Source organism: Odontesthes bonariensis, chromosome 2 (assembly GCF_027942865.1).
Source record: "Odontesthes bonariensis isolate fOdoBon6 chromosome 2, fOdoBon6.hap1, whole genome shotgun sequence".
NCBI lineage: Eukaryota > Metazoa > Chordata > Actinopteri > Atheriniformes > Atherinopsidae > Odontesthes > Odontesthes bonariensis.
In genome coordinates this window covers 39,310,460-39,328,384 of record NC_134507.1, presented here as the reverse complement: position 1 = coordinate 39,328,384, position 17,925 = coordinate 39,310,460, and the positions used below count along the sequence as shown (strand labels likewise).

Sequence of the window (17,925 nt, the reverse complement as noted above, 5' to 3'; positions counted from 1 at the left end):
GGGAACCAGTGAGTCCAGTGCGTGGGCTCGCGTTCGGCGAGCCCTCAACAGTTTGGTGCAACGTCAACCATTCCGCTCTCCCAAACAGACTCCGGGACCTGTCGTGGATGGTGGCTCATGAGATCCTCCCAGTCAGGTCCGTTATGCACTCCCGGGGCATGTCAGCAATCTCAACCTGCCCGCGACCTGGTTGTGGCGCGCCCGAGTCGGGGAGGCACCTGCTCTGGGAGTGCAGCGCTGCTGCAGACCAGTGGGCAACAGCCGGCTCCTTGCAATTCCCGTACTTGCCAGCAAGGGAGGTCCTCACAGCACAACTCGTGCTCTATGGGGTGAGCCAAACAAAAATAAAAAAGAATGACTTTGCCAAGCAGTGGCTCACCCTAGCCGCTATGAAAGATGCCATGTGGACCTCCAGGAACTTGCTGGTGAGGAAGCGCATGCAGATCCCCCCCGTGGCTGTGATCCGGATGGCCGCAGCGGCGGCTCAAGCGGCCGGAGCTGCAGGCGGCGGGCCTAGGACACATCCACAAAGAAGAATCGCCTCTGTGCCCATTCGGATGAAGGAGCCGGAGCTACACACAAAAAGGTCAAAGCAGCGACGGCCTGGCTCTCTGGGTGAGGCAGGTGGGAAGGAGCAACAGGGTGGGGATCTCCTCTGAGCACCACGACAGGATCCCGAGAGACCTACTGTTTGGGGGAGCGAAATGAGTTTCCCTGGGTAGGGACTCACTGCGCTCCTGCACAAAAAATGGACTTGGAAGAGAGCATTTTAACTAATGCACTCCTTTTTAAAGACACTCAATACAAACTGCTACTCGCATGAGAACTACTTCACATGTAACTTTTACCTTAGACAACATTGACCTTATCTGTAATATCCCATGGAAAACTTGTTTTATTGTTGTTGTTTTAAATGTGGTTATACAGATTACACTTATTTATTGATGTTTTTATTCATAGGTAAAACATATGTCTTAAATATGAAGTTTTTATGAAAATGTGATGTATTAGTGTCAATAAATTTTTTCAAAAGAAAAAAAATCTGTTCTTATCAGTTTAATATCTGATACGTCCTCTATATGAGGACTACATATTAAATGGATTTTTAGGCACAGGGGTTGAAAAAGGGGCTTGCTCCGTTCACTCCACGCATCGTCCCGGTACTGCAGTGCCGCCGGGAACGGTGCACTCTTCCCAACTCTTGTGAAATAACAAAACCAGCGGTACATGGTGGTAGTTTCAGGGAGCCGTTGTATTCTGACTTCTAAAATGGAACTATAATCTTTAGAAAAGACGCAGTTTATGAGCACGTCGTGGGATTGAGCTTCCCTGGTTTCTCTGTATGACCATGAACACCAAACTACACACAGAGAACAGAGGAGCTTGACAGACACACACTAAGTTATCTGAGAGTCCCATTTTCAGCTGCAGAGAACAATCACATCAGGGAAGTCGACGTGCAGGCTCAACATCAGCCTCTCAAGCCAACTCTCTGGTAAAATAGGGGAAACGTATGGTTCCAGCACCTATGTCACACATATTTGTCACGAGGACTGTGGCTTACGGCCACACCGCCCTGAACACGCCCGATCTCGTCCGAACTCGGAAGCCAAGCAGGGTCGGGCCTGGTTAGTACTTGGATGGGAGACCGCTTGGGAATACCAGGTGCTGTAAGCATTTTTCTCTCTTCTCTCTGCATGTCTTTTGTTGAAACATCTGTTGATCACCCTGTGATCCATCTTGCTGATCCTGGATCTGCTAAGGTGTCCCAGGTCATGGTTGCCTTTGATCCTCATACATTTAACTTTGTCCTGACAAAGCAGCAGTTCCAAAACGTCAAACAGGGACTGCCTTTGCATTTGACGCAGTCAAACTGCATGCGCCTGGAGAAGCCAAAAGGCTTACAGCACCTGGTATTCCCAGGCGGTCTCCCCATCCAAGTACTAACCAGGCCCAACTCTGCTTAGCTTCTGAGATAAAACTCTGGCTTTTAGTCTGCGAAAAGAGAGTGAAAGTGAACTCCACTTTGAGATGGCTCTGGGATTGGGCCGACTGGGAGAATTGCTTGAAAAAAACCTCTACACCCAATGAGCGGTCAGAACAAAGCCTCAAGACCCCTAGTCTTTTGCACAGAGTAAAAGACAAAGCAGCCATTGAATAGGGCCCGATTGTTCCTACCTGGTCGGCCGAGGAGCGAGCGTCTCAACCAAGCAAAGCTCACCGTGGGGAAGGTGGCTATGCCAACTAGCCTGATGCACTGCTCCCGCAGTGTCAAATACTCGTACTCTGATTTCTCTTCATGACGTACAAGTCTTTCGCCTTTTACTAAAGACTTCCGTGGAGAGCAGCATTAATGAGTTGTTTCTATTTTTGGAAGGCTTTACCTTTGCGGGTGAAGCCCATTCTGTCTGTGCAAAGGAAATCTTCTTGCTGTGCCAAGTGATTTCTTGGAGTAGAGTCACCTTATTTGTTGAGACCGTGCCCATGTTCAAAGCTGGAGCGCTAAATTGTTGTTTTAATGGTGCTCAGTGGAGCGGGCGGGAGTGCAAAGTTGTACCATCTGAAACGGCTGAAGAGTGCTCACTGCAGCGGGTGGGCGGAGGTGCAAAGTGACGCTTTGTAGGCAAAAAAAGAGCACCGCCACAAGTGCGCATTGTGCCAGGAAGGGCGCTCGGACGTGAAACAGTGGATGGTTATCGCTTCTCGGCCTTTTGGCTAAGACATTACAACAATACATACCCAGTAATATTCTTCTAATGTTTTAAATACTTGAACGCAGTTTTTCTAGAGAATATAATTGTTTTGTATATGGGATTATTCTCCATCGACTCTTTTGGGCTTTCACATGCGCGAGCCTACAACCAGCCGGTGAGTTACATGCTGTTTATAAAGTTGTTTTGTAACGTCCCCATGCCAGTAATGTGAGAACCATGCAAATGGTTTTGATGGTAAGGCTTGTGACTTTATTGTCGGATGGGTTATAAAGTGGTGTGACGTTTCTGCAGTGTGCAAGTTGTTGTTTTACGTGGAAGGGTTAGCGCTTGCCCCTTAGCCACCACGTATTAGCCTCGCATGACACGCTGTGCGGACAGAGCGATCTTCACACAGGGAGCGCAGATACGCACCTCTCTGTGTCCTACTATCACTATTTGTCAACCCCTAGCAATGGAAACACGCTTCAAATGCCCCGGAGTTCCCCTTTAAGCTGCTGCCCCCGCGACCCGATCCCCGGAGAAGCGGAAGATGATGGATGGATGGATGGATGGATGGATGGATGGATGGATGGATGGATGGATGGATGGATGGATGGATGGAATAATAATTTAAAAACAATGTGAACATTTTTGGTTTGTCATTCATATTTTCTTTGGGAGTGTGCTTGGTGTAATAAAGAGGGTGCTTGTGTTACTTCAGGTGTTTTAATTAAAGAAAAGTAGTTTTTGCACCGTAGAAGGACTCAAACGGTTTCTTCTTTTTTTTTAGTCAATTTCTCCAGCTTTGGAAAATACTCTGTCACAGGGAACAGAGGAGGATGGTGTGCTGAAGGAACTGTTTAGGTGGAAATATTCCCACACTTTAGAACGTTTCCTTGCTCCATGAGAGAATAATCCAAAACTCCGAATATCAAAAAACGTGAGCTGTTCGTAACGTATAATACGTGTAGAACGGGGACATGAACCGGGGCTTCAGCCATCTTGAATACACTGAATCGCGGCAAATGTTCAAAGCTCCGCACATCAACTCGAAGCAGTCAGCTGACTCGGTCTGAATGAAGCAGTGAAGTGGTTCAAACGTCATCAGTGACGTCACATGAAGCAAGCTCCGGCCCACTGCTTCACTATAACTACCCTGTCGAGTTTGAAGCGTGCTTCGGAGCTTCGGTGTTGGAGGTAACATCACTATTTTTGAACGAGTTTCAGCTGAAACAGGGTCGGTGTCGGTGTTCCGTTTTTTTAGAGGAAGGTAAGTATCCATTTTTAGTACCTTTTTATCCACTTTTTACTCTCTTATTGGGTTTTAGTGTGATATTTATTATTGTTCTTTTAAGCATTTTATTTAAAAACTGTTTGTGGTGCCTCCATCATGTCGGCAAACTATGCTGGCATGAGGAGGCACCACAGCGCTAGATTTTTATTTAAAGAAAAAGAACGAAAGCTTATAGAGATGTCCAGATTGGACTTCTCTCGGAAGCTAATTCAAAACATATTGAACTTCAAGCCAGACGATTTGAATTGCATCCTGTCATTGCCTTTTAACAAAGGCTTCGATGTAAGTTTTCGCACTGCAGCTTTGCTGCAGGAGTTTTGGATGAGATTTGGTAATGTGCAAGCCCAGTTTTCTGCGTTTACTGTTGAGAAACTTACTGACAATACTCTGAAGACAGTAATTGTCAGAATGTTCAATGAAATGGTGAACGCAGAAGATATATGTATATGGTTGGGAAGATTCTGCACTGTTAAAGGCCAGTATTTGACAACCCCTAGCAATGGAAACACGCTTCAAATGCCCCGGAGTTCCCCTTTAATACAAAGTGCGGAACGCAACCATCATAAACTTTCCATTCAACAACAAATCAAAAAGATTTCACAGATCTTTGTTGTGAAAAAGGGAAGCACACATAAAATGCAAAAAATGTAATGTAAATAAATAATGTAAATAAATAAAAAGCTTGTTGCATATCTGCAACCTGTGATTGACCTGTGATTCTCTCTCTCTCTCTCTTTCTCTCTCTCTCTGTTTTAGGTACGTCACATCTGTGATGTGTTGGGCTGGTACACCCTGGCGACAGAGGTGTTGTCGTGCGGGCCGTGTCTCAAGGCTGCCAGAGGTGGAGAGAGCGGACCCATGGGTCGGTGGCTGGCGTGGGATGACGCCATCCTCCGGCAGCTGAGCGAGGCACATCGGGCCAGGTTTCCCGCCATACTGACTGCCAGGCGAGGGGTGGACAAGACCATCATTCGCCTCCTGCGTGACAGAACGGAGGGTAACACGATGGTCAAGGTGTGGCGGCAGGTGCAGGAGAACCACCTGGAGGACTACCACGAGAGGAAGGACCTCTACACCACACTCCTCATGGCCCTGGTGGAACCCAGAGGCATCGTCTCTGCGCTGGGCCACAGGGAGTTCCAGGCACCGCCCCCTCCGAGAGCGGTTCCCTGCGCCCGGCTCCTGCGCCACGCCTTCCTCCTGGCCGAGGCGGACAACGTGCAGGATTACCGGAGCTAGATCCTGTCCACGTTCGGCAAAGTGCTGAAAATGGACTCCACGAAGAAGGCAAGTTAGCCAAAAGTGTGTTGCATACAAGTACTCACAGGGAAACACCACATTATGCAAAGCTAAACTGTATTTGTTTGTTTGTTTTGTTGTAGGTGGTGAAGAAGCTGTCTGGGGAGGGCAAGGGCTCGGCTGAGTGGTTCACCAGCATCGGCAACGAGCTCTCCCAGATCGTCAGCTTTGTGCTCACCTGCGAGGAGTCGGTGGAGAAGCTGGGGCCCATGTGTCGTGGGGTGATGGAGAGGTTCCGCCTCGCAAACCAGCCCGTCCCCCAGATCCTCTACATCGACCGCGGCTGCTGCAAAGCACAGGGTCCGACCGCGGTGGAGATCATGTTCCAGTCCTGGGTGGACGAGGGGATGGTGGTGAGGCTGGACATTTTCCACTGGCTCCACCGCTTTGACGCCGCTCTAAGAACGGAGGCTCACTCCAAATACGGCCCCTTTAAATCCGCGCTGGTTGGGGCGGTGCTGGCCTACAACCGTGAGGACCTCCAGCTCCTCATCGCTGCCATCAGGGCCAGAGACCCGGCCACCATGGAGGTGGTGAGTGACGAGGACGTGGTCCGGCGGTACGTCTCCCGGGACCAGCTGAAGCACCATGTCCGGCGCGTCACCCTCGGGGCCCAGGAGACGTTTCGCCTGGTCCACCTCCTCATCGAGGACCTGAAGGGTCCAGCAGGGCTGGATGAGAGCGGCGTCAGCCTCTTCAAGTCCCCTGGTAAGAAAAAAAACACCATACACACACACACACACACACACACACACACACACACACACACACACACAGCCTGCCTGTATAGTATAACCAGTTGTTTAGTTTACAAGTTATAGAGGGGAAAAAAGCACAGAGGCTGACACGATTGCATTACTGTAGTTATAAATCTGTATAACTACAAAATGCAAATGCAAAATGACTACAGCTCAACATGTGTGTGTGTGTGTTTACAGCGGCCATTGATGAGATGTGGGCAGCCCAGCAGCGACACCTGGAGTGCATCCAGGACCCCCCAGGCATGGTCATGTATCGTGTCGCCCGCACCACCACCATCAACGGTGTGGACGTCCCATATTATAAGGGCCTGCGTGGGAGCAACAGCCTGGAGGGGTTCCATAAATCTTTGCCCCACATGATTCCAGGTAATCTAAGGGGGAAAAATACCAAAAAAAAAAACCACGTTTATCACATGATAACTGAGGTACTGATAATACCTGTTTGTTGTGATGTTCAGGTCCCCACTGTGCGGCGCGGCCTTATCAGGTTTACCTGATAAGCGGCATCGCCAGGTGGAACGCTGACCGCAGCTCAGACGCGGTGTTTGGGGGCGGAGGGCGGCACCACCGGGTGTACTCTGCGCCGCTCATTGACCGCCTGAACTCCCGCTGCCAGCAGCTGTTGGGCGAGCCAGTGGAGCGGAACTTCCGGGCCCCGGCTGATGTCCGGTCCGATGAGCTGCTCGGGCTGGAGTACCTCTTCAGCCAAAGCACGGGGGAGGCGTTCTCGCTGGAGGGCATCGTCAGCGACGGTCCTGGGCCGGAGGAGGAGGTCGTTCAGCCTGGGGAGGTCGACCCAGACGCCGACGAGGCGTACCAGAGCGAGGAGGACCGTACTGATGTGGAGCCCCACATCAGACTGACCAGCAGCGAGACTGCTTCGGTCAACCCTCCTGCCTTTGTGAGTCCAATACATACTGATAGAAGAGAATACAGCGATACATGTGACCCGCTAAAAAAAACAAGACATCGTATACATTGAAACTTACCTACTTTTCTCTGTGTGTGTCCGTGCGTGTGTGTTTTACAGGACGATGTCTGCAGTGTCAGTCCTCTGCCCGGGTTCCAGAACCTGGAGGCTTTCTGTGCTGCGCTGCTGGAGGTCGGCTTGACAGAGCAGAAGCTGCTCCTCAGCACAGCAGAGCGGAACAGGGTCCTTCATGCCTGGAATGCGGTGGAGGAGCATGACAAACAGCCACAGCGGTACCACCAGCTCTACCGCACCCACTGGGGCAACACGCTGTATTGTCGGACCAAGAGGGACGACCTGGCTGACGCCGCCGTGGTCCAGCGGGTAAAGATGGCTAGGAGGTACGCGCCAGCTCAGCAGGACATCAGCCCGCAGCACAACAGGCTGATGTACGTGCTGGTCAAGCTGCTGTGGCTGCGCAGCCCACAGGCCTCTCGCTCCAGCCCTGAGAAGGCCAACATTCTCAAGGCCTATGAGAGGATCCAGCACCGGGTCTTGGTAGAGGACCCCGTCCTGTGCAAGGCGGGCATCCCTCTCCCCAAAATTAACACCAAGACGGTGAGAGACTTCATCCGCCAGCAGGAGAGGCTGGTCAACCTCCACGCCACCAGGCAGCCAGCTGTGACCTCAAAGGCCGCGTCTGTGTCTTGTGAGCAGCTGCCTCCTGCACCGCGCCAGCCTGACGTCCTCCCTCCACCCGACTACCCCGTGATGGAGTACGTCCCCACGCCCAGCACAGCCGGCACCAAGGTGTTGAAGGGTCGGACCAACCTGCTGCTGGAGACGCCGCAGCCTCCTCCACAGCTGCTCCGTCTGCCGGTGAGGAGAATCCCCACCACCTCCACCATCACCAGGCCTCCTGCAGTGCTGCCCCTCGTCTCCTGCTCTGCCCCGTCCACCATCACCACGCCTCTGCTGCCCCTCGTCTCCTGCTCTGCCCCGTCCACCATCACCAGGCCTCTGCTGCCCCTCGTCTCCTGCTCTGCCCCGTCCACCATCACCAGGCCTCTGCTGCCCCTCGTCTCCTGCTCTGCCCCGTCCACCATCACCACGCCTCTGCTGCCCCTCGTCTCCTGCTCTGCCCCGTCCACCATCACCAGGCCTCTGCTGCCCCTCGTCTCCTGCTCTGCCCCGTCCACCATCACCACGCCTCTGCTGCCCCTCGTCTCCTCCTCCACACAGCCTGCTGGTCAGGCCTCCATCCCGCAGGTCACGGCGTCTGTGCCCATCAGGCCAGGTGTAAAGCCGCCCTCTGGACAAAGTGCTGTGGCAGGGTTGTCGTGGTCCCGATCGACTCTGTACAAGAGAAAGCTGGCAGACCACCCCACTGAGCTGGGCGTGAAGGTGCAGCGTCTCCCGGCCTGCAAAGTTTGCGGGCACAAAATCCAGGGACACAAAAAATATTAAAAAAAAGACATATTGCCCTGAGATCCACCGTTCACCCTCCAAAGGACTGGAAGACATAGTTTTCAAAAACTTTGAACACTTCATGTCCGTTGTGGACGGACTGGAGGAGTGAACGGTCGGCCCCTTGTAAATAGTGTATATAGTTGCTGTATTCATGCTCTGCATTCTGTGTGTTGTTCTCTGCAATGTTGCCCTATTTCATTCACTTTATGTGGGGTTGTTCTCTGCACTGTTGCCCTATTTCATTCACTTAATGTGGGGTTGTTCTCCAGTGGCGGCTCCTGACATTTTTTTTAGGTAGTGCAATTTCCAGTCTGTGAAAGCTGCATCAGAGTGTGCTGTGCGAAGCTGAACCGATTGCACTGATGCAAACCTGTTATGTTCCCACACAGGAAATAAAATGTCCAATCGTCCAGAAACTCCTTGTCTTCCTTAAATAAACACAACGCAGAGTCGAGGGGTTATTTGGTCTGCCAAATAACCAAAATGACTGCAATTTCCCCCGTTATGTCCATAAGTACCATAAAAGTCCATAGGACTGAGGTATATTTGTCTAGGTAGCATAATTTATTGTAATAATTTTAAATAATGTTTTGTTATTTTTTGCATAATTTGCCAATCAGTTAATATTACACCTTAACCATTATTTATTTATTTTCCTCATATTGTTCCAGGATTCTATGAAATAAGTAAATAAGTAAATAAGCTCTTAATGATAAGATTCATTCAATTTTCATTCTAAAGAATGTAATTAAAATGACAACATATAAATCCAAGTCAAGTGTTTATTGAAGTTTTGGAAAATATGACTTAGAAAAGCAAAACCAGTTGTCAAACATGGATAAGTGCAGCTTACTTATGTGAGATTTCTCTCTTTTTTAAATATAATACTGCACCATTAGCAATGAATGTGTCATTATACATTCTGCTATCATTGTCAACATTATATAAAAGATTTAAATCATTACAAGTCAATGACTGAGCACAAAAGGGTAAGTTATTTAGCTACATCAAATACTACCTGGAAAAATACCAGGGTTGGTGGAGCCCTGGGTTTCATCTTTGCCTCGCAAGGCGAGCCCGAAAATCCTGCAAAATTCTTCCAAACTTCCTTCTCCGCATTAGTACGACGACTAAAGGGTACTTCTGTCAGAAACACTACCGTACTGTTGCACTCGACACTCGCCATCTTCTTCATAGAATTATTATTTTTTTTTTCTTTATTGAAAACCACAATGTTACAACAACAAGTAGAATGTTCATGGTCCCGCGCAACAGACACATGACGAAAGCACGTTGTGCGTCGTTTGTGCGAGCACATAAACCCTCATAGAAAATGCATTGGGAGCAGGATTTTTGAAAAAAACCGAGGTCCCATTCATGTCAATGGGAGCTTCCTGGTGCAAATTCGACCCTGACAGAAATCGCACAAAATGGGCGTAGCAACACCAGGCGCGACCTTAATCTGATTGGACAATGACATATACAACCAGTTTGCCTGCAGCAGATCAGTCCCACCTTAGCAACCAGATTAAAAAAAAAAAAAAAAAACTCTGTGTTTGGTAGTGCGTCGCACAAATCGCCCCTATGGAGGAGCCGCCACTGTTGTTCTCTGCACTGTTGCCCTGTTTCATTCACTTTATGTGGGGTTGTTCTCTGCACTGTTGCCCTGTTTCATTTACTTCATGTGGGGTTGTTCTCTGCACTGTTGCCCTGTTTCATTTACCTCATGTGGGGTTGTTCTCTGCACTGTGCCCTTTAAAGTTGCACTTCTGTTATGCTCTGTAAACTGTGCCATTACATTTTGTATTGCTCCACAATGCCATGCAATTCATGGTCCTCTGTGCCCTCTCTGAGTGCCCTTTAACGCAGCACCTTTTGTTGTTCCTCGGCACTGCACCCTCTGGTGTCAACATTGCCCTTGGATGCTGTTTGCTGTGGTACTGAATAAAAATGGTCAGTGCTACAGTCACAATGAGTCGTGGAGTGTCTGTCAATTGATTCAACAATAACAGAGCCTAGTTATCAGAAATAAGGGCCATATAAATAAATGGCTTCTAGGGAAGTAGCATAAGAGGCATAGGAGTAAGTGATAATCAACAATACTTTATTGAAAGAAAGGGAGCAAAAAAAAATACATGGCATGAATTTTGAATAGCTTTTTGTTCATACACACACTTGAGATATAGCAAAAGTATGACAATAAATGCATTTAACACTTTATTCTGTTGATTGACATGACAAAACCATGCAAAAGCATGCCAGGAGGGGACTTTTGTGCGCAAATGGATGCAGGGGGCTTATGCTTGGTGCAACTATAAAATTGTGTGCCATTTGTGCTGTAATATCCTGGTCCTTCCTGGTCCTTCCTGGTCCACAAGACCTGGGGGAAGGCATATGCAAATTACTCTTGAGGTCAGTGACATCACAATTCTTAATTGCACCTACATGAACTCTAAGCCAATGGCTCACAGGGTCAATTGCACTCCTATTCAGCAGATCGCCATTCGCAAGGGTGAGTACAGCCGGTGTGCAATGGCTGAGCCTCGTCCTGGGTGAACCACCTTCTTGATCATGGTATCTCCCCTGCCAGGTAAGTATGAGTTGGAACTGTCAGAGGCTGACTCCTCTTTTCCAGGTGCCTCACTCGGCCGGACGGTGCAGCAAATTCTACTGTCTGCTGTGCCATGCCAGCAGCTAACCTGAATCTGAAAAGCTTGCAGATTAAAACACTCCGGCTTTTCTTCATCTTTCTGATCAGTTCTTGTTTCAACAACCAAGGAACTTGGAGCACAAATTGATTTAGTTTTTCCACTCTCCCCATCTCTAGAGCCACACCCACCCACACTGGGAAAATTCTTAGTTGAGGCAAAACCTCACGGCTTAATATCTCCAGTGCAGAAATGCTGCCGTATTCTCATCTCGTTGTTGCCATCACTAAGGCAACGCCCACCTGCCTGGGGTGACTGCACTGTATGACCTCACCTGACAACTGCGCAGCTGCATATCAGCTGTGCAGACCTGCCGCAGCATTCAGCAAACCTTGCAAAACATGGGTTTTAAAGATGGAAAGGTGTCGTTAAAGCAGCAACGCCAGGACAAAAACCAAGGTAGAGTTACTCAGGGATATTCACGTTATACAGTCAAATCAGGGGAGAGCGCGAACGCAGTCCCCCACTACCAGAAATTATGCAGTCGAGATTCCCACATTTGGGGAATTCGCAAGGGTCAGTACAGCCGGTGTGCAATGGCTGAGCCTCGTCCTGGGTGAACCACCTTCTTGATCATGGTATCTCCCCTGCCAGGTAAGTATGAGCTGGAACTGTCAGAGGCTGACACCTCTTTTCCAGGTGCCTCACTCGGCCGGACGGTGCAGCAAATTCAACTGTCTGCAGTGCCATGCCAGCAGCTAACCTGAATCTGAAAAGCTTGCAGATTAAAACAGTCCGGCTTTTCTTCATCTTTCTGATCAGTTCTTGTTTCAACAACCAAGGAACTTGGAGCACAAATTGATTTAGTTTTTCCACTCTCCCCATCTCTAGAGCCACACCCACCCACACTGGGAAAATTCTTAGTTGAGGCAAACCCTCACGGCTTAATATCTCCAGTGCAGAAATGCTGCCGTATTCTCATCTCGTTGTTGCCATCACTAAGGCAACGCCAACCAGCCTGGGGTGACTGCACTGTATGACCTCACCTGACAACTGCGCAGCTGCATATCAGCTGTGCAGACCTGCCGCAGCATTCAGCAAACCTTGCAAAACATGGGTTTTAAAGATGGAAAGGTGTGGTTAAAGCAGCAACACCAGGACAAAACCCAAGGTAGAGTTGCCCAGGGATATTCACGTTATACAGTCAAATCAGGGGAGAGCGCGAACGCAGTCCCCCACTACCAGAAATTATGCAGTCGAGATTCCCACATTTGGGGAATTCGCAAGGGTCAGTACAGCCGGTGTGCAATGGCTGAGCCTCGTCCTGGGTGAACCACCTTCTTGATCATGGTATCTCCCCTGCCAGGTAAGTATGAGTTGGAACTGTCAGAGGCTGACACCTCTTTTCCAGGTGCCTCACTCGGCCGGACGGTGCAGCAAATTCAACTGTCTGCAGTGCCATGCCAGCAGCTAACCTGAATCTGAAAAGCTTGCAGATTAAAACAGTCCGGCTTTTCTTCATCTTTCTGATCAGTTCTTGTTTCAACAACCAAGGAACTTGGAGCACAAATTGATTTAGTTTTTCCACTCTCCCCATCTCTAGAGCCACACACACACACAGTGGGAAAATTCTTATGTAACCCGGAGGTATCCCCGAGTCACGTGATTTCAGTTCAGTATGTCAATTTATTCTCAGTAATAAATAAATAGTTACACTTATGATAAATAGTTTATTTTTACTTTTTTTTGTTTATTTGTACTTGTAAAAACATGGTAAAAACACACTATATAGGATATAATGTGAAATATTGAATTTGAACATAACTGTGAAATATATGCGAGTTCAGGAGGGTATCGCGGGAATTGGGGAAAAAGAGAGGGAGAGAACGGGAGGAAGAAGCTCCAGGCAGGTTTGCTAGGAGAAGTGTTTGAGAGTTACACGATTAGTTTCCTCTGTTAAGTCGTCATTTATCATTTATTGTGACACTTTGTTTTTTATGGCGCAAGCTCAATCCGGGTTTTTGAATTTGATTTATAACATTGTTTTTACTATTGGTGAAGTACTACGAGTGTAGACACCGCGATAAGGCAACGCACATGACCGAGTGTTGCATGATAGCTAGCTAAAGTAAAAGAAGTGTACACCAGCGCGCCGATTGTTGCTGATTATTTTGATAGCAGGACAAAGTAGTGAATATTGCTTGGTTAGCGCCTCAGACTACCAGGGACGTCTGAGGTTCCACCAGGTTAACCTTCGAGGGATCAACGCGCCCTGGATAGCGCCACTGGCGACCAGGATAAAGTCAGTGGTTCCTCCGGGCACCGAGGGATCAACGCGCCCCGGATAGCACCACTGGCGACCAGGATAAAGTCAGTGGTTCCTCTGGGCACCGAGGGAGGCTCGAGCTTCGTGTCTCCACGTTTGCATGGGAGACGTGTGACACCACAGACAACCCACTGCAGCTCGCTGGGGTCGTGAGTAAAGACAGACTTTGACGGGAATAAACTTGAGAGAATTAACAGGCCTGCAACGTTTGTTGTTTTCATAGCCGGCTTTTTGTTTCTTTTATTTGGTGCACCGGTGCATTTTTGTATGAGTGTTGTGACTAAAAGGGTGACGTAAGCCTCACGCTCTACTTTCGGGAGTGTGGGTAACATTTAGTTTTATACTGTGGGGCTATTGTCTGCAATAGTAGCCTAGTCTAAGGGAAGTATTGGCCAACTGTTTTTGTTTCGTCTTTGATTAAGGGGGAGAGGTTTTTTGTCAATGTTTATGTTGAGTTACAGGGACAACGTTGTGCTGGGTTAGAGGAGGAGGAGCCTACTCTTCCATGCTCTTTTGAAGTTGAAGGGGCTGGTACTTACATTTAGGTACTGAAAGGCTTCTAATTATGCAGAGTGTGGCCACGGTTTAGAGGTCCACTTGATGGTGGACGAATGTGAGTGCTCTACTGGGGAAAAACGCAAGCGCATCATTGAGAGCTTAAAAGGCCCTGCATTAGAGATCGCACAAGCAGTTAGGTCTAGTGACCCCAACGCCACACCCAAGGATTATCTCGAGGCCTTAGAGTGTGCCTTTGGGTCTTCTGTATCAGGAGAAGACTTGTATTATGCATTCAGATCGCTGCGCCAAAATCAAGGAGAGAGGTTGTCGGATTTCTTGCGTCGCATTGAACATGCATTAACTAAGGTCGTTCTTAGGGGTGGGGTGACAGCTACCCAAAGAGACAGGTGCGTATTGAACAACTTCTACGGGGCGCGATTGAGTCAGACCTTGTGTTAGTACAACTACGTCTCCGTGAACGCAAAGTCAACCCCCCTTCATTCTTACAACTTCTAACTGAGATACGTGAAGAGGAAGACCAGCAGTCAGTGAGACAGAAGTCAACAACACTGAATGCTAAAGCTACCGTACGGCAAGTTAAAACAACTGAGGATGAGCCGCTGAGTTCCACTGATGCAGCTAAGCTACGGGCAGAATTGGACAAGCTCAGAGTGGTAGTTGCTAAATTGACAGCCAATGAAGCACGACACACAGCACCTAGCAGGGAGACTGAGACTACCGTAGCCCCACACAGTCATCCTATGGACAACGACAGTGAGGTCAGGGCCCTACAGAGACAGGTAGCTGACTTTCAGCAACAACTGCAGATTATGACTGTGAACCACCGCAGTGTGCCTTCCCAGCATGGAAGCCTCAGGGTGGGGGTGACACTTATCCCAAACCAGTGTCTGCTAACAGCAGGATGGCTCAGCCTTCTAGTGGATTAGGGGAGTATTTCTGCTATCGTTGTGGGCAGGATGGACATATAGCCACTCGGTGCACTGCTGAAGAAGATTTGGGTAAAGTCATCACTCGACTAATTCGTAGCTTGCGTAAACAAAAAGGGGAAGACTCCTCTCAGAACAACCCTGACTCAGCTGATACAAATTGCCCGGTGAAGAAAAGCCAAGTGGAAACCCCAGTAGCCTCCCTCCTTCCTGACGGGTTAGTGGGAAAACCGTCTCTGAGCCCTGTGAAGATCGAGGGACATGCATGTACTGCCTTGATGGATAGCGGGTCTACTGTTACCATTATTTTCGAGAAGAGGTACCGTGAGCATTTGTCTCATCTCACCATCCAGCCTATTTCAAGGTTATGCATCTGGGGCCTAAGTGACAGTAGCTACCCTTACCTGGGTTACGTGGCAGTCTCCATGCAGATCCAAGATGGTGAAGGCCGTTTCCTTACCCAGACAGTCCTGGCGTTGGTATGCCCTGACCCCCAAGGACCAGACCAAGTTTCAGTGATTATAGGTACTAATGCAAGGGCATTTCACCATGAACTGGTGACAAATAGCAGAGCAGCGGGACACCACTCTGCGATGGCCTGGAGAGTGACTGCTGGTCTCCCGACACCAAACCCTGAAACACTGAAGAGTCTTACTTCAGATCATGTGGGGCAGGTTAAGTGGGTGGGCCCAGGGCCACTTACTTTGACGCCAGGGGAATCCTGTGTAGCTGTCGGCAAAGCTACCCTTGACGGGGCAGGGAATCCTGGGATACTGGTTGTGGATAGCTCAAGTGCCTTACCACAAGGGGTGGCCTTGCCTCCCTGTGTGTTGTTACCAGCTGACCTGAATAAAGACCGTTGTAAAGTTCTCCTACAGAACGTCTCCCTGAAAACAAAATCCATCCCCAAAGGGACGGTCATAGCGCAGATCCATAGAGCCGACGTGGTGACTGGTCTTGCACAGGCCCCATCCGTCCAGGATGCCATTGATCCAGCTTTGTTTGATTTCGGAGACTCCCTGTTACCTCAGAAGTGGGGGGACAGACTAGCTCAGAAGTTAGCAGAAAGGACTAAAGTGTTCTCTGTGGAGGAATGGGATGTAGGATTGGCTAAAGATGTGGAGCACCGCATTAGGCTTTCAGACTCCCGACCTTTTAGAGAACGATCCAGACGCATTGCTCCTGGAGATATCGATGATGTACGGCGACATCTACAGGAGTTGTTGGCCGCCGGAATAATCAAGGAATCACGCAGCCCGTACGCATCGCCCATTGTCGTAGCAAGGAAAAAGAGTGGCAAAATTCGCATGTGTATCGATTACAGAACCCTAAACACACACACTATCCCAGATCAGTACACAGTACCTAGGATAGATGATGCCCTTGACTGTCTATCTGGGAGCAAGTGGTTTTCTGTTTTGGATTTAAGAAGCGGTTATTACCAAATTCCTATGTGTGACGAGGACATGGAGAAGACCGCTTTTATCTGTCCACTGGGTTTCGATCAATTCGAACGAATGCCGCAGGGCATCATGGGCGCTCCTGCGACGTTCCAACGTTTGATGGAGAAAGCAGTGGGAGATATGCACTTGTTGCGGTGCTTAGTGTACCTGGATGACATAATTGTGTTCAGCCACACAATCGAAGAGCACGAAGAGCGGTTGCTTAAAGTCTTGGACCGCCTGGAGGAATTTGGGCTGAAAGTATCCATTGACAAGTGTCAGTTCTTTCGAACTTGTGTTAAGTATGTAGGGCACATTGTATCTGAAGATGGGGTCTCCACAGATGCAGACAAGATTAAGGCGGTGGCCCAGTGGCCACAACCCACAAACCTGAAGTCATTGCAGTCATTTTTAGGGTTTTGTGGTTATTACAGACGATTTATCGCCAACTACTCTGCAATTGTGCGCCCCCTGACTGACCTAACAAGAGGTTATGAGCCCCCCAGACGGGGATGACCAAAACAAAATGAACAGGGAAAACACTACTTGAGCAAGGCTGAGCCATTTGGGGAACGATGGACTCCCGCCTGTACCGAGTCATTCCAAAAAATTAAGACTTGCTTGATTCAGGCCCCAGTGTTAGCATTCGCTGATCCAACCCGCCCTTACATACTGCATGTGGATGCCAGTTTCGATGGCCTGGGAGCTGTGCTCAACCAAGAATACCCAGACGGCCTGCGACCGGTAGCATTTGCAAGCAGAAAGGTCAGTGTTTCAGAACGCAACTACCCAGTTCATCAACTTGAATTTCTAGCCCTAAAATGGGCCGTAGTGGATAACCTTTAGGAGGACTACCTTTATGGCCTTCGCTTTACTGTACGCACAGACAATAATCCATTAACCTACGTCCTGACTAGTGCTAAGCAGAATTCCTGTGGCCATAGGTGGTTGGCGGCCTTGTCTGTGTATGATTTCTGCATAAAATACAGACCAGGGCGCAAAAATGTAGACGCTGACCTTTTGTCCCGAAATGTAGTTGAGCAGGTCGGGTGTATTACCCCTGCTGGGGTCAAAGCCATCTGTAAGCCCATTCACACCCCTGTGCTCAGTGACCCTGCAACCAGATGCGTTGATCAGTTGGGTGCCCCACCCCAGTGCGTCCCGCAGGCGTACTTTCACTCCATACAAGTCAGCGAAGGGAATTTGGAGCCTTTTAGTTAAGGTGAGCTGCGTGTGGCACAGGATGCCGATGACACCATTAGTAAAATGAAACAAGCCCTACTAGCTGGTAGACCAATTGCCTCCCCACGAGATTCCCCAGAACTCATTGCCCTACAAAGGGAGTGGCCACGTCTTATTATCAAGAAGGGAAATGCTATATCGAAACACTGTCAGGAAATTAGGGAAACAGTTTTACCAGTTCGTGCTACCCAAGCAGTTGAGAGTCCCTGCCCTACAGTCACTACATGATGAGGGAGGGCACTTGGGCATTGAACGTGTCATTGAACTGATGAGGGAGAGATTCTTCTGGCCCAAGATGGCAAAAGACATAGCCAACTACATAAAGAACTGTGGCAGATGTGTAGTTAGGAAGACTCTCCCTGGACGTGCCGCTCCATTAAACCAGCTTACCAGTA

The 17,925-nt window shown here is 49.0% G+C and overlaps 4 non-coding genes and 2 pseudogenes across 4 annotated transcripts; 3 read left to right on the top strand and 3 right to left on the bottom strand.

Moving 5' to 3' along the window:
• Positions 1-1,016: 1,016 nt before the first annotated feature.
• On the top strand, positions 1,017-1,194 carry LOC142370391 (U2 spliceosomal RNA; annotated as a pseudogene).
• Positions 1,195-1,558: 364 nt separating this feature from the next.
• Positions 1,559-1,677, top strand: LOC142374539 (5S ribosomal RNA). Its single transcript, XR_012768740.1, has one exon. It is a non-coding gene; the product is annotated as a 5S ribosomal RNA (ribosomal RNA).
• A 604-nt stretch (positions 1,678-2,281) lies between these two features.
• On the top strand, positions 2,282-2,394 carry LOC142374282 (U5 spliceosomal RNA). Its single transcript, XR_012768682.1, has one exon. It is a non-coding gene; the product is annotated as a U5 spliceosomal RNA (small nuclear RNA).
• An 8,514-nt stretch (positions 2,395-10,908) lies between these two features.
• Positions 10,909-11,025, bottom strand: LOC142366649 (U1 spliceosomal RNA; annotated as a pseudogene).
• A 548-nt stretch (positions 11,026-11,573) lies between these two features.
• LOC142402367 (U1 spliceosomal RNA) lies at positions 11,574-11,737 on the bottom strand. The gene has a single exon (XR_012773359.1). It is a non-coding gene; the product is annotated as a U1 spliceosomal RNA (small nuclear RNA).
• A 548-nt stretch (positions 11,738-12,285) lies between these two features.
• On the bottom strand, positions 12,286-12,449 carry LOC142402356 (U1 spliceosomal RNA). The gene has a single exon (XR_012773358.1). It is a non-coding gene; the product is annotated as a U1 spliceosomal RNA (small nuclear RNA).
• Between the last annotated feature and the right edge of the window lie 5,476 nt (positions 12,450-17,925).